Raw genomic sequence first — 10,299 nt, forward strand, 5'->3', positions numbered from 1 at the left:
CAGGTAATTCCCCAGCCTACCCCCCAGTTCTCCTGAATCCTATTCCACTCTTCCACATACCCTAGACTACCTTATCCAAAAAAGCAGGGAAATTCTTTCCCAGAATCTCTTGAATATTTTTAAAGGGAACTACATCCACTAATAAAAACCCATGTGTAATAAAAATAATTTAAGTTCAATAAATGAATTATGTGCCAATATCAAATAAAAGATTAAAAAAATATACATCGCTTTAGTAAAAAGGTTCGCTATTTATTAGCCACAGTTCTCAAATTAGAAATAGAGGCCAAAGAAACCTCCATTTACAAAATGAAAGACTGTAGACCTCCTCACCTAAAATGATCTCACTAATTGTTGCTGATTCTTGGTCGCACCCATGTCAGACCCCCTGCTCACCACCCCACCTCAGCCCCAACTCCCACACAATTCCTTTACTCAATGCTTATGGTTAAGACATAGCCACATTAAAGTGAGGCTCTGCAAACGCCCTAGCTGAAAGCTCAGTACACTTTAGATACCTTCTATGATCACATATGTTGGCACTTGATTCAAAAAGTTCCAACTTGTTCCTGGGGAATGCATAGAAAAATGAAATAGCTCTCACTGAGAGTTTCCAGATTCTTCCCGGTGATTGACTTTGTTTGTGAATTTCACCTCAAAGTATAATTGTTTTGTGCAGACAGGCTTTTCAATTTACTGGTCAATCTCCTGCTTGTTACTTTAAACCTTTATCATTTCAAAGCACTGTGCGGTCCATGCCATGCAGGACAGCTCACACCTACTCTTCTTGAGAAGATCAGCAAATAGAGCTGATACTAGAGAATGCAAAAGAGTAAACAGCCTAAGCCCTGTCTGCAGAGTATCCAGAGATGTTTCAAAGTTCTCTTAACCCAGTCTCAGGAAGAGAAGGAAGCTCCCACAATTTACTGCCTATTCTAAGGGCTATACCTATTGCTTTCTATGAGGAAACAACTAACTTACAAGTCCATTCTCCCAAATGGAGGACCTGAAGTTAGAGGCTAGCAAATCAAAAAACAAAACCATATATAAACATATTTTTTCTCCCTTTAAGTCACCCTTTAAAAATTATCAATCCAGTAGCTTAACTAGGGGAGGTTGCAAAACTACTGGATATCAACAATATTCTTGAAGGCAAAATGCTTGGGATCCAGTCTCAGCTCTGCACTAGCTATGTGACCTTAAGCAAACCACCTGGCCTCTCTGAGCACCTGTTAAATTGTGCCAATCCCTGACCTCTGAACCCCATATGGTCACTCTCACGAAGATCAGACACCATAAAGGAAAGAACTGTGATGGAAAGTCTAAGGCGCATTGCACATCCACGTATTTGGTATCTCAAATAATAAGGTTCACCTTAACTTTGAATGATAAGGTTCAAATTAAGAAGGAGACAAGCAGCAGGATAACACACTGGGAGTTCAACACCTCCTTAAGTGGCCATCTCTTGAAAAACAACAGCATTCATGAATTGGACAAATATTGCAACAAGTAAAACACATCGTCAAAACAAATAAAAACAAAAAAGAAAAATCTTGGAACATGGGTGCATACATATATTATAGTTAAATATTCATGCAGAGAGAACTACACTAATCCAATACATAAATTTATGCTTTAATTTGCAAAGCTAAATATTAGTTTGATTGAATGTCTTGATCGCAGGTATCGGCAATATGAAAGGTCTGACTGCCCTTAGCTCCCTGCTTTCCCAGAGATATAACTCATATATTTAAATATAGAGTACATTAATTAGTGGTCATGAACACTCTGTAATCAAAAAAAAACCTGTTAGACTTACAAATATAGATGACAATCTGGTGACAGCCAGAGGAGAGTTGAGGGGCTAGGAGAAAGGGGTGAAGGGTTAAAGAAGTACAAATTAGTAGTTGATAAATGGTCATGGGGATGGGGAGCACAGCATAGGAGATGCAGTCAGCTATTTTATTTATCTATGAAGATATACTATACACAGAAACCTTTCCCAGAACTTTTTAAAAACGGATTTACCTGTTAGAAATAACAACACCAAGAAGGCAAGGATCCAAAAGAGAATCATTTAGTAGTAAAATAACCAGCCAAGATGAGAAAAGCCAAGTGTCCTTCCCTGGGTCATCACAACCCCCCAGTGGCCTTATCCACCACCCAAGGTCCCCATGTCGGAGGAAACCACATTTTAAGCCACTGAGGTATACAATCAAAGGGACATCTTCATTTTAATTCAGTTACACATGTAATAACCCCAGTTGCCTAAGCCAGAACCCTGGATGATTCACTGGCCTTCCTGCTCACACTGATCTCCCACTATCAAGCTGTTAGTACTCCGGGGCTCCTCATCTGCCATCTAAAATTTGAAAAAGGGGAAAAAAAATGCACTACTTTGAAGGGTTAATCACTATGTAAAAAGTTGATTCTCTTATTTTATTTTACTTAAAGAAATAAGTTGAAAAATAACAATGCAAAATTTCCCTAATTAATGCAGTGAAAAGTATTTTTGCTTTCATATTCCTTCTTCATGTGTGGGTTCAGAGAAATTAGTGATTTACGGCTGAATAAGCTCCAGAAAAATGGCAAGAAAACTACACAGACCTTGCTCTCTCCTTTTTCTGTTTCCTCTTTTTTCTCTCCAGTCTTTACCAGATCTCACAGGTATCCTCTTCTGTTTCAGGTTTTGCTTCCACCAGAGAAAGAGCAAAATTTCTTGAAATTTTAATTATTTCCTACTTTGCTTACAACCTTCAAATCACTTGACGCCTTTAATCTGCTTCCCTAGTTTGCTAGCCACTAACCTCACTATCACCACATGCAGAGGGTCATCTAAGCATTGTTTTCAAATATTTAAGAGCTGACCAGATTTTACGGCTATGTTTTTTTTTTCTTTTTAATATTTCTATTTTCAAATTCCTAGCTCATGGCTTCCCAGTAGTTTTACTTTCAGAGTTATAAACGATGTCACTATTTTGAAGCAGAATTTGAATTTATAGGATAAAGGCAGTACATGTTTGTTGATAACAAAGTAAAATTAAGGACCAACGGTAAAATAACTCATTAACTTCCTGTAGCTATACATCGTGTTTATGTGGTCCAATTATGAAATAAAAACCCCATTTCTTAAAAGCCGCTGCTGCCTTTCCCTAACCATTAGGTTCAGAACATGCCATTCTATCTTTCACTGACAAAAAATTCAAAACTTCATGAGTTCCTTCCCTTTCTCACCCAACTTGGCCACATTCCTCAAAGAAAGAACAGTTTCAGAAATATCGATTTCAACACAAACATAAATTGTTCTACCGACCGTAAAAATTTTTTCTTTCACTCTCAGATACACATCGCCAAAGCCCTATCACTGGGGGCAGAAGGACCTCAAGTGGATCTTTTGAAAATCCACCCTTGCGACATGGCCTTCAAAACTGGAAAATCTGGGATTTCACAGTGCACCAACCGCTGCTCGGTCTACTAACGTCAGGTAAATGTCCTACCTCAACCGTCCTAATGGCCGCCCTCGCGTCTGCCCAGAACAGCCTCTGCCTCTGTTACTCACTCCCGTCGAAAATCTGTTTCTGAGGTTTAGTCTACTGTTGGCAACTTTCCCATATTTTCTGAAGAAGAGTCAACGGGTGCCTCCTGCAGATGGCGGCCTCAGGGAGGACGGCATCCAAATGCGGGGTTCCCCTCCCCCCGCCGGCACACGCCTCACGGTCCTCGGAACCAAGTGTCCCCCCCGGGGTGCTCTGGAAAACGAAGGCTCCAGAGGATGTCTTTCTAAAGGGATACTGCCGGCACCTCACCAGCAGTAAGAGACAAAACGACTCCACAGCTCTCAAGGCCTTTTACCTCAGAGAAGCCCTCATCTGCCGTTGCGCAGCCCAACCCTACTCACCCTCTCAGAAAGTCCACTGGGAGTTGAGAGCCTGAGGCCAGGGCCTTAGAGGAGGGCCTGGTGCGGGCGGGTTGGGGGTCTCGAGGTTCCTCCTTGGCCCCAAGTCCACACCAGAGCCCCGAGGATTTTCGAGCGGAGAGTTGCTTCTGACTGACTCCTCAAACGATCGAACGCCCAGGAGATAGAGACTCCTAGCGGAAGAACGAAGTATTTCTCCTGGACCGGGAAGTGGTCGGTTCTCCCAGACTCCTTCCAGTTCTAAGGTCGCGGGGAGCTCCTTCCTCGCAGCACTCAGCCGGCTGAGTGATAACGTTCCGCTACAATGCGGACACCCCTGCCGTTACTGGACCCCGGAAAACTATCCAAACAACACCCGATGAGGCGCGCGCAGCCAGAACGTCAGAGTATATTGAGTCCGATCTGAGTTCCACTGTAAAACTGAAGAAGCTCAGATCTCACCGTCTTCGGAACGACCGTTGTAGCCGGACGGCAACGGAAATCTCGTGCGTGGTTAACTGTCTAGTTGACTATAAAGTCCTGCCGTTGGGCTCAGCAGGGCGGACTCAGTGGCACCCGCAACCCCAGAGATCAAACGGAGGGCAACTACGGGGTGTTCCCTTTGCCCCGCCATCTCATCGAGCATAGCGATACCAACCCAACCGCAATTCCACCTTTCTTTCACTTTCCAATCTGCCCTCCCCTTCTGCCTCTTCCTGGAAAGACATCCAGCAGAGCTTTTTGCAAGATTGCCCTACCTTACACCATTTGACTTCTCAAGTCTTTTTCTAAACACTCTCTGGGAAGAGAATTAATTCCACAATCTCCCTCAGTCACTCGCTGCAGAATTAAATAATCCTCACTGCAGAATAGATTTAATCCTACGTGCTGGTTTTTCTCATGCCAACTTTGTAACAGGACTTTCGATGCGTCGAAAGATCTAAAACCAGCTTTAATTCTGTACCCCACTCAATGACGGATGAACACAGTAAATATTAATTTAATAAGATCATTAATATTAAACTATATTCATAATAGTAAAAACCCTTGCCCCTCAGACAAGGAGGACATGTCACATAAAGGACTTTCATCTCCTACACAATCCTTCTGATTTCAAAACTGGACCACCTAATAATTTCACAATGTATATGTATATCAAAAAAGCATGTTGTACACCTTAAACATATTACTTGTTGATCGTACCTCAATAAAGCTGGGGGAGCAGGAGTGGATCACTCTGAGGGATACTCGATATATTCTTTTCTCCATACTAAAATTAAAGAGGAAATTCTAAATGTTTACAGAGTTTAGAGAGAAGCCCTTAAACCCAGTTTCAGTAGGGATTCATTTTAAAATGTCATGATCCTTTCCAAAGTGCATTTTAAATAGACCATTTGGCTTTGTAGCTATATTACAGCCTTCAGGCACCACAAATTTTAATTATGATGTTTAAACACTTCAACATGGCATAATATCTGAAAGAACCAGGAAATGATAAAGAAAAAAGTTGTTTGATGAGGCAGAGATTTATGTAACACTTCCAAAATCCTAAAGCATGATATGGCATAAGGGGCGGAAAGCCAGGTCCCGTCTTCCCCAACTCTCATGTTCTTATCCTTAAACAAATCGGTTCTTTCAGTGCCAGATTACCTGCAAAGGAGTAGTAATAGGACGTACATATGTAATGCTTGTCATTTGTTGAGAATATCATTAGCATTAATTAACTTTAATTATGTAATTAATAGTGCATTGTCACAGACAATATTCAAGAGGGAAGGATTATTAAATACATTAATCCTAATAATGATCAGCCAAGATTCCACAGAAACAAGGCATGACTCACTCTCGAAAGCAGAGAAACTAGCAGCAGTGGAGCAGGGCAGAAAGAGCTTTGGCTTAAATCCTGGCCTGCCTTGGAGAATGTAATTAACATCTCTGAAGCCATGTTTCCTCTAGACAATGGGCCCAATAGTAAACAGTACTTGCCTCCCAGATTTGGGAAGATTCAGGGAAATGATGCCTACAAAGTGCCTGGCACGGGACCTGGCAAAGAAACCCCTGGTCAGTGAGGCTGTAATTACCATCAGGAACCACAGTGGAATACTCACCAAAGGCAGAGGAGGCTTCCAGATGTCCATCCCTCTGTAACACAGCATGCAGGAGTTGAGGGACTTCCACCTGAGACTTTTCTGGTCTCTCTTAAAGGTATCATCTTACCTCTGGTCTTTCTCAAAAGGGACCAGCCAATATCAGAGACTAGAGCACTCTTCAGCAAAGAAAGGTCACGAGTAGCAAGCCTCCAAATTCCATGAAAATCTCCAAAGAAATTCCTGGAAAGACAAAAATCCAAGTGATGCAAGGTTTTCCCTCTGTGTGGTCATCAAACTGCCCGTTGTTTGATGAGTCTCCAAGAAAGATAAGTGACCTCCTTTCCACATTTCTTCAAGGAAAAGAGAACACACTTGCATCAAATCAACATCAAGTCACTACTGGCTTGTAAGGACACTCACATCCTTGTGCAACTCCAGTTCCACGCCATTTTGTGGAGTTCTGGTAACATTTCTACTATATCTGAAATACACTGATCAATGTGTGATTTCTGTTTCCTTGAAAAATCCTCCATTTTTTTCTGGTACGATATTAGTATATAGTGGTCTACTTTATTAAACTATGGTTTATTTTACTTGTTGAAAAATTCAATGATAAATACATGAAAGGAATTTAAGGAGTGCTATTTTAATTCATTTTGAATTTTAAAAAAACAATAAATGAATTCTAGGAGTCTCCTTTATGTCTATATACTTTTCAGCTCTATCCATCAAGTAGAATGTGGATGGCCTCTATTTTGTTATCTACCACAATCTCCATTAACCCAGGAATAAGTGCCTGAAAAAAAGATCTACTTCTAGCCAAGCCTCTCCTACATAGCACAATTCTTCCTCCCTAGTAAAAATCCCAGAAACAAACTCAGGCTATTTGGTGCTAAAAATGCCCTTTTAAGCAAAAAAGGTATGTAAACTGTCCTCTCTCATCACTGGCACAGTTTTGGTCCACATCGCATCAGCTCTAGCTGCTACTCCTGGCTGGAGTTCTTGCTACCCACTTTTGTCTCCAGCAGCCAGAGTAGCCTCTAAAATGAAGTTCATGTCACATCATTGCCACAGCGGGAATACTGTCAGCTCCCTCCTCCTCACCTCTACTATTTCTGGCTGTTGAGGAAGACCCAATCCCACTTTCACCTCCTCTAATACCCCTCTCAATTGTAATGACTGCTCTCCTCACCCCACGACAGATGGAAGATAGATAGGTAGATATAACTTTGCCATAGTTTTTATTAAATATTTTGCTGTGACAAACTATGAAAGAGATTTGTTCTGGCATTAGAACCCAGAAAAAAAAATAATGTTCCTTTCTGGGAGGTCATTAACTAAAAAGAAAAAAAATAATGTTAAAATGTGTTCTGAGAACCTAAACACCTATGGTTTCTTCTTCCTCTACTCTCAACTAAATAAAAATAAGTTAGTGACCCCTGAAGGATGAGAGAGGGATGAGAGGAGGGAACTTGCTGGTAGTCCTGCCTTAGTGATCTTGCCATATCTAAGCTGACTCTTCTAGATGGTCTGGCCCAAAACCCTTGCTTTAAAAAAATTTTTTTAAGTCTTTTGATTTTATTTTTTTTATTTTTCAATTATAGTTGACATTCAATATTACATTAGTTTAAGGTGTACAGCAAGTTGTTAGACATTTACATAATGTATAAAGTGATCCCCCCAATAAGTCTTCTATCCACCTGACATCAGTTATTACAATATTATCAACTATACTACCCAAACTGTACTTTACTTTCCTGTGACTATTTTGAAGCATTCAATTCATGCTTCTTAATCCCTTTACTTTTTTCACCCTGCTCCCCAACCTCCCTCCCATCTGGCAATCCTCAGTTCTCTGTATCTATGAATATGTTTCTATCTTGTTTGTTCATTTGTTTTGATTTTTAGATTTCACATATAAGTGAAATCATGTGGTATTTGTCTTTGTATGACTCATTTCACTTAGCAAAATACCCACAAGGTCCATCCACGTTGTTGCAAATGGTAAGATTTCATTCTTTTTTATGGTTTGAGTAGTATTGTATATATATGCATTGTATATATGAACCACCTCTTTATCCATTTGTTTTTTGATTGGAGCATTTAATCTACTTACATTTAAAGTGATTATTAATAGATATGTAGTTATCGTTATTTTATTGTTTTCTAATTGTTTTTGCAGTTCTTTGTTCCTTTCTTATTCTCTTCTTCTCTTCTCTTGATGATTTTCTACAGTGTTTGCATTCTTTTTCTTTATTTCTTGTATATCTCTTGTAGATTTTTGGTTTGTGGTTACCATGTGCTTCACACATACCAAGCTATGTTTACAGCAGTCTGTCTTAACTTGATGGTCGCTTAAGTTGGAACACATTCTAAAATCACTACCACTTTTATTCACCAGCTCCAAGTTTATGATTTTGTCATTATTTTTTATTTCTTTTGTGTGTGTGCGCACATCCCTTAATTTACTGTTGTAAATTCGCATGACCATCCTACTTTTGCCTTTTAACCTTTGTACTAGCTTTAGTGTTGGTTAACTCACTGCTTTTGTCATATGTTCGCCTTTGTCAGTCACTTTTTTTGAGATTTTTTATTCATATATTTTAGCATTTTATTTTATTAGTTTCAAGTATACAATACATTGGTTAGACATTTATATAGTATTCACATTTTTTATTTTTTTCTTCATCTCCTTAAAGAAGTCCCTTTAACATTTTTTATAACATTAGTTTGCTGGCAATTAACTCCTTAAGCTTTTCCTTGTCTGGGAAGCTCTTTATCTATCCTTCAATTCTAAATTATAGTCTTGCTGGGTAAAACAATCTTGCTTGTAGGTCCTTAGTTACCATCACTTTGAATATTTTGTGCCAAGCCCTTCTGTCCTGCAAAGTTTCTTTGGAGAAATTGGCTGCCAGTTTTATGGGAGCTCTCTTGTAGGCAGATGTTTTTCTCTTGCTGCTTTTAAGATTTTCTCGTTGTCTTTAACCTTTGGCATTTTAATTATGATGTGTCTTGGTGTGGCCTCTTTGGGTTTCTTTTGTTTGGGATTCTCTGCACTTCCTGGGCTTGTATGTCTATTTCTTTCACCAGGTTAGGGAAGTTTTCCGTCATTATCTCTTCAAATAGGTTTTCAGTCCCATGCTCTCTTTTCCTTCTGGTACCCCTGAATGGTATTATACATGGTATTGTCCCAGAGGCCACTTAAACTATCCTCATTTTTTAAATTCTTTTTTCTTTTTGTTGTTCTGATTGGGTGTTTTCTGCTACTTTGTTTTCCAATTTGCATATTCAGTCCTCTACTTCATCTAATCTGCTGTTCATTCCATACAATATATTCTTCATTTCAGTAATTGTATTCTTTATTTCTGACTGGTTCTTTTTTGTTTTCTATCTCTGTTGAAGTTCTCACTGACATTGTCTATTCTTCTCCTAAGTTCATTGAGCATCCTTATAACTAGTGTTTTGAACTCTGCATCTGGTATATTGCTTGCCTCCATTTTGTTTAGTTTTTTTTTTTCTGAAGTTTTGTCCCATTCTTTCATGTGGGACATGTTTCTATGTCTCCTTATTTTGGCTGCTTCCCTGTGTTTGTTCCTATGTGTTAGGTAGATCTGCTACATCTCTCAGTCTTGGAAGAGTGGCCTTATGTAGTAGGTGTCCTGCGTGGCCCAGTGGCACAGTCTCCTTGGTCACCTGAGCCAGGTGCTCCAGAGGTGTCCCTTGTGTGCGACATGTGTGCTCTCCTATTGTACTTGAGCCTTGATTGCTGTTGACACTTGGTGGGTGGTATTGACCCTCAGGCTGACTGGTTGTGAGGACTGGCCATGACTACACTGGACGAGCTGTTGTGCGGAACCTGACCCCATGGAGTGAGATTCACTTTGTCAGGGCTCTGGTGCCTGCAGAGTCCACCCTCTGGGTGTGTCATTTGTGGCACTAATTGGGTGGTGCTCTGGTGTGATCTAAAGCCAGCAACCAGTTGTGTTGGTTTGGAACTTCTTGAGAGAGGTTCTGCTGCAGGCCAGTTTCAGCTGCTGTCAGTGTAGGCCAAGGGCCTACAAAGTGACCTGTAGTTGGTTGCTACCTGTGCTAGGGTTGGAGGCACCCGGGAAAAGCTGTGTTGCAAACTGAGGCAGCCTGCAACTAGTGCCAGGCTTGGGGCCACTTATCAAGAGGTACAGGGCACACACTGTGGCCAGTAACTGCTTGTTTGGGGTTCATGGACCTTTGAGAGAGTTTATTAATTTCTTCAGCACAGGCTTAGGCCAGTTGCTTGTGTGGCTTAGCCTCTGAAAGAGGTCCAGCCTGAGCACA

This window comes from Pteropus alecto, unplaced genomic scaffold (assembly GCF_000325575.1).
Source record: "Pteropus alecto unplaced genomic scaffold, ASM32557v1 scaffold749, whole genome shotgun sequence".
Taxonomy (NCBI): domain Eukaryota; kingdom Metazoa; phylum Chordata; class Mammalia; order Chiroptera; family Pteropodidae; genus Pteropus; species Pteropus alecto.